The following is a 6,233-nucleotide window of genomic DNA, read 5'->3' on the forward strand; positions in this document are numbered from 1 at the left end:
CACTGAAACACTAAATGTGATCTTTTAAGTAAGGCTAAGCATATTTCACTTGCTCAGCCTCAAATATTCAGTCTTGTCCATGGTTCAGTAGTTTTGAGAAGATTCTGTGTGGATGGGAAGTTTTATGTGGACTTTGTTGCTCTTTCCTGTACGATGTTGTATATTTAGCCTTACTATTTCTCCTTTGTGTAAGAAGAATGTATATTTACAGTCCCTCTTTCCGTATTATCCGAAATAACCTATATTTTTCAATAAAATAAAATTGAACATCTTTACTCCTGTGTGGTGTTAATATCACTTTCATTCTGTCTTGATGAATCCAAAGGTAATGGCGGCGCAGGTTGCGGCCCCTGTGAAGTGCAACTCAATGGGCCTTTTTCACAGCTGCCATTTTGTGTCTAAAAGGCAGGGTAACACACATGTACAACCAACTCATTCATTAGGGCCCCAGCACTGGAACACCTAAATGGAAAGCCTAATAAATGTTTTGGTACACCTGTGTGTTAATTCCTGGCTTTTAGACACAAAATGGCTGCTGTGAAAAAGGCCTATCAAGCAGCGTTTACCAAGGAATTCATGGAGTGCCTCCCACTTCCTCTTGCTATTCTTGGGGTCTCCCTGTAGAGGAAGGAAGGAAGTAATTGAGGCGTACTTGGACGTGTCTCTCCAAAGCATTAAGCTGTGCAAGAGGAGAATGATGTGATGACTCATGTGGGGGGTGCCGAGAACAGCCTAAAGTTGAAAGAAGATAATATTATTTTACAGTGAAATTGGCCTTTGTTGAAGCCTTCATCTTCTACAGCCATCAAACAGGCCTGTTTTATCTATGATTTGTGTTGCTGGGGGTGCCTGTGACCCCCCTGCGCCCCCATGGACCAGCTGGACTTGGCCTGCCTTAAGATCACCCATGGGAACAGATGTGGGGGGAAAGGGGGGAAGACGGAGAGGAGGAAGTGCTTCATCTCTTTGTCCTGGCGGGTGACCTGATCACGCATGGTTGGATTGATAGACGGTGATAGGATGTGATGTCTTCTCGCCATGCTGGTTAGACGATGGATGACCCGTGTATTCCCGTGGGAGGAGAGCCGTGGCCATGCACTGTGCACACTATAGACCAGTGGTTCTCAACATGGGGCCCGGGGACCATCGGGGGGCCTTGAGGGGGTTTCAGAGGGTCCTCCCACTCCCAGCAAGTTAATACAATTGGAGAATGTAGAAGAATGACTGTTTTGATCATAGTTTCACTGTTAACTGCGTATCTCTCCTACAATACAGTCATGGAATTCTGGACAAAATCATATCGGACAACTAGAGGGCACTCGGTAGAATGCATCCCTCCGCCAAACTTTCTACAACTTTTTATGGTGTTATGTGAATCTGTTTGGAAGTTAAGCAACTTAATAATAATAAATAATGCATAGGACTTATATAGCGCTTTTCTACTGTAAGTACTCAAAGGCACTTTACATGAAACAAATAAACATAACAAATGTACACAGATATGTACAGAACAAATTTGAATACCTTCTTGTGATACGCCCACTGCCACACCCCCTCACCTATAGACAACATAGCAGTAAGCCCTGATATGCCTATCATCCGTAAACTATTAAACCCTTCTGTGACGAGCGGGTGGATCATCACAGATGATATAGCAGGGCTTATACTGCTATCTTGTCTATAGCAGAGATTCTCAGTCGTTTTTATACCAAGGACCCTAATAGGGCCATGCAGCCCAGAGTATGGAGCAGAATTCACTTTTCTTCATGTTTTCTGCTGACTGTTAAGACTTCAGCCTATAGATTTCTCTTTGGTAGCCTTCTCATTCTGGCCTTCACCTCCTTATCTGGCTGGGATGTTTTATCTCCTTCCACATTCAGTTTTTCTCAGTCACATTATGTCACAGAGTCTGGTCTACCAGAGGGGCTAGAAAAAGCCGTTATTCTTATGCTGGCACTAAGAACAGGCCATTTACAGTATATAGATTGTTGTGATCAATATAGGCTGGAACCAGTGGGTGCTATCGATCCAACTTTCCTCTGTCTGTATGAAGCTATTATTCTTTTACAGATTGTTTGCTTGCTTGTTTGAGAGAGAGAGAGAGAGAGACACTAAATCTTCACCACCTTTCAATTTCAACAAGCCTTCATTTTATCACCGATTTCTCTCATTGCCTTAAATGCTGCTGACCCAGCATCATGGACCGCTTCACTCACTCTGTCCACCTCTTGTTGTCTACTGCCATCTAGTGGTTCTGCACAGCCCACATGCGTATAGGGTGTGTCTCTGCATAATCACTGAACTACAGTGTGACTTTAGGGTAGCCTATGGGTAGTGCCGACTGAGTGTGTATATTCATGCAATGCAGTGGTTTGTTTCTCAAACTGTTCATGACAAGAACCCTAAACGGACACAAATTAAACCATGTCCCCCTCTATTTGATAAGATTTTGTCACATCTGATAAGATTTTTGCTTTATCAATGTTTTATTACAGAAAGTGTATGCATCCCATGACCAAAATAGTCATACATTATGTTTACTTGTATGTATTACTTATGGATGGATATAGTGAAAATAAATGATCCCCCTTTTTGCCGGGGACCCCCTGGATCCACTCAAGGACCCCTGGGGGGTCCCCGAACCCCACGTTGAGAACCACTGATCTACTGTAATGAATGTATCATCTCGCACTAAAATAATTTGCCAAATGCCTAAAACCATGTTGGCTGATGCTTTGCTTTTTAAAACAAATCTTTTAAATAGCCTGGGGTTTACAGTGTTTACATCCAATTAAAAGCAACGTTTTCTCCAACTCCTTAACAAGACTTGGATGAATATTTGGATGATTTATGTTAAGAAGCAGTTAGTTGTCCCACACATTTGGAACTTAACATGCAGGACACCTCCCCCACACACCCCCCTGTAGAGACTGGTTGTAATTGGAGTCTGGCTTGCAGCTGTTTCTCACTCTCAAAACACCCTGGATGTAGTTTCTCATCTGCTTCGGTGGCTGTCAAATATCATTTCCCCGTGGGTTCCAACTCTCTTTGAGAAACATATTTTCTTTCATCCCCGCGGCCAATGGGGGGCGCTCACTGCCTTCAGGTTCAGTATGCCCAGCAGCCCCTGCCCGGACCCTCAGCCTTTTCCGCCAAATTCCATGAGTAGACTTGCAATTCTTCCAGGAGGCCGACGGCATGCCGAAATCTGGAAAGCATTAAACAACCTGTGCTGGTGGAGGGGACTGTGGGGAGGGGAAGGTGGGGGCGGGGCAGGGCGGGGCGGGGGAAGGAGAGGGGAAGTAAAAAAAAAAAAGTGGGGGATGGGATGGGGGGAGAAGAGAGGAACAGAATGCATAATTGTTCATCTACCGCCTTTTACTTGGCTCTGCTCCCTCTCCCCTCCTATATTACACACACACACACATACTAGCGTGCAAGACCCCCACTCCGCCCCCCAATCCGGACCACTCCCCAGACTAGTCACCCCAAACCGAGCCGCCCCAACATTTTTCTTTTATGTTTGCAGCAGTTTTTTTTTGTGTGCAAGTACTTTTTTTTATGGCTCATAAACAAACAGGCGTTTCTGCCATGCAGTTTTGCACTGGTTGAGAGGTGGCGGAGCGTGTGGGTGTGGTGTGTGTGGGGGTGTGTGAGCTTGAGAGAGAGAGAGAGAGAGAGACAGAGAGAGAGAGATAGTGGGAGAGAGTATGGGGTTGTTTGCTGGCACAGAGTTGGAAGGCGAGCGCAACGGTCGAAAGCCCCGGGTGTGTGTTTGTGGTCGGGAGCGAGAGAAAGAATAACTGGATGCCATCCAAACATCCTTTCCCATGCTTTCATACACATATCTCTGACCAAATGTATGCGCACAGTATCTGGGAGGCAGGGCACACTGTACCCCAGTGAGAAAGACCGCCTTTGAGATGATGTGTGTGTCATCTGAACTCTGCCAAGATACATTTTGTACAGAGTCAGAAAGAAAGAAAGAAAGAAAGAGAGAAAGAAAGAAAGAAAGAATACTATTTCACTGTATTAATATCAAATCTGAGTTATTATCCATGTATTCTCATCATGCATTTGATAAAGACATCTCTGCTCGGCTGTCTCTCCACAGTGAGGGAGGGCGATGGGTGGTTTGTTACCGATTACTCAACACTTTCAGTGGAGTCACCCCTTCCAAGCATTCCACATCGCACTTTAGTTAAATCTCCAAAGGTTGAAACGACAAAGTTAAATGGGACAACAATCAAACTAACAAACTAAATCATTAGCAAAACATTTTTCCTTTCTGTCCTCAGAGAAAGGCCAAGGTATTCAGCTGTAGGATCGCAGGCTAGCTCAGCGGATATTGGCGTTAACAGGAGCAGGGAACATAAACATTCCAGTACCCAGCGTTGACCCCGCGACCCCTCAACCCTGGATCTGCAGTGATGGCAGCAGCAGACCACACACACATGGTGTGTGGGGGGGAGGTACAAGCTTCTCCAGTGTCCTCCCTTTTTAAAGAGCTTCAGATGCCTGTGCGTGTGGAGGACAGTGGAAAGAGAAATCAGCCCATCCTCGGAAGATCAATTTGCTTGCGCAGGTAACTCCAGATAGTGGGTCTGGCTTTCTCAGATGGAAAAGTTCTTCCAAGGGAAACACTGCTCCTCTCTCACTCGTTCTTCTCCAGTCGTTGTGCAATGAGCGGTTTCCTTTATAAATCTGGAGATTGTGTCATAACTTCTTTGGGCTGCGGCTCAAATCTTCTGTCTTAAAATGTGTTTTTCCGCCTAGCGCAGCCAGAATTGCTAAATCAGCCTTCAACACAGCAGGGATAAAACCATGTAGCCAATAGGGTGTTATTGTTCCTTTTTACACTATGAATGAACAAACAGCTGCCATACAGCCACGTTTTGATGTCATTATTCTCAGTTCAAACTAAATCATCTTCAACTTCCAGAGCGATCTCTTTGGATTCCTCCTAGCCTTTTTGCCCGGCATGTACGTAGCAGCACTAACGTCCAAAAGTCGACGACTCATTTTGACCACAATCATAAGAAACACTGATTCATCGCCTCACTTTCCATTCTCTCTGCTTCTGTCTGTGTAATACTGTTCTAACCCCGTCTCAGTCGGCTGAAGAGAAGAGCAGCTCCGGCAGCCATGTGCGTCCCCAGGAGGCCCGGCCTGGGCCGCACTGAGCCGTGACCACATCGGATGGGGCTGGGGGCTCCGCTGCTCCTACCCCCCCTCATGTGTCTGCCCCGGGCCGCTTCCCCAGGCTCCAAGGCCTCTCCACGGCTGGCTGGCAATGATAGCAGCCTGTGTGCCCCCGCACATACACTCCTCCACATAGCCACATTCTTGTGGTCGCTGTCAAATGTAAACCTTGTATCTTAAAAAAAAAGTCGTATACAAAACATTCAACTTGAATATGTCACTTAAGGGCCAACTTGAACTTCGGTCCAAATGGTCCGGGAAGTTCTGCGAATGAAGATAGGGAGAGTAATAACGATAGTGATAGTGATAGTGACAGTAATAGTGACACCATGGCAAAACTGCTCCATATGACATCATTATGACATCATTTGGACCAGGAGGTTCTGTGAATGAACGGGGAGCTCTTGATCCAGGCAAGTTGGAGGGAAGTTAAACGATGTTCATTTGCATCCTATTTTGTAAGAGTTGAAAATCGGCAAAGTGGCCCTTTAAGCAGAGCATGAAGCAAGTATTTGATTTGATTTGATGTGTAGCTATATGAATATTACTATAACCTTGTGCAGGCTTCCATTGGTACATATCTGTATATTTTTGCTACTAGCAAAAGAAAGTGGAGTTATGGGATTTTCACAAAACACCACAGGAACAAATTGACTTATTCCCCTTTCATCAACGAGCAGAGTTAGCCAGGGTTGATAAAAAAGAGACCTTAGAAGTTGATCACATAGCGAGGCTACATCCTTGCCAATATAGCCTTGGCGCCGTCCCAGCAGAGGCCATATATGTCCACACAATACCCTCCTTGTTTGGCAGACACTGCATGCCTACTGTGGAGAGAGTTGGTCTCTATAGCTGACCAGGAAGTGAGGGATCAGAGGGTCACCTCCCATAGGCCGACGTTAAACTTTGACCCTCTCTAGTTCTTCTTCAACTTAATCTTCCTTCTCTGCTGCCATAATGACTAATACTACCCACTCGTCCCCTGCAGGGAGAGGAGGAAGCCAAGGACGTACATTCTCAGAGAAGGATGT

This window comes from Poromitra crassiceps, assembly GCF_964638095.1.
Source record: "Poromitra crassiceps genome assembly, chromosome: 13".
Taxonomy (NCBI): Eukaryota; Metazoa; Chordata; class Actinopteri; order Beryciformes; family Melamphaidae; genus Poromitra; species Poromitra crassiceps.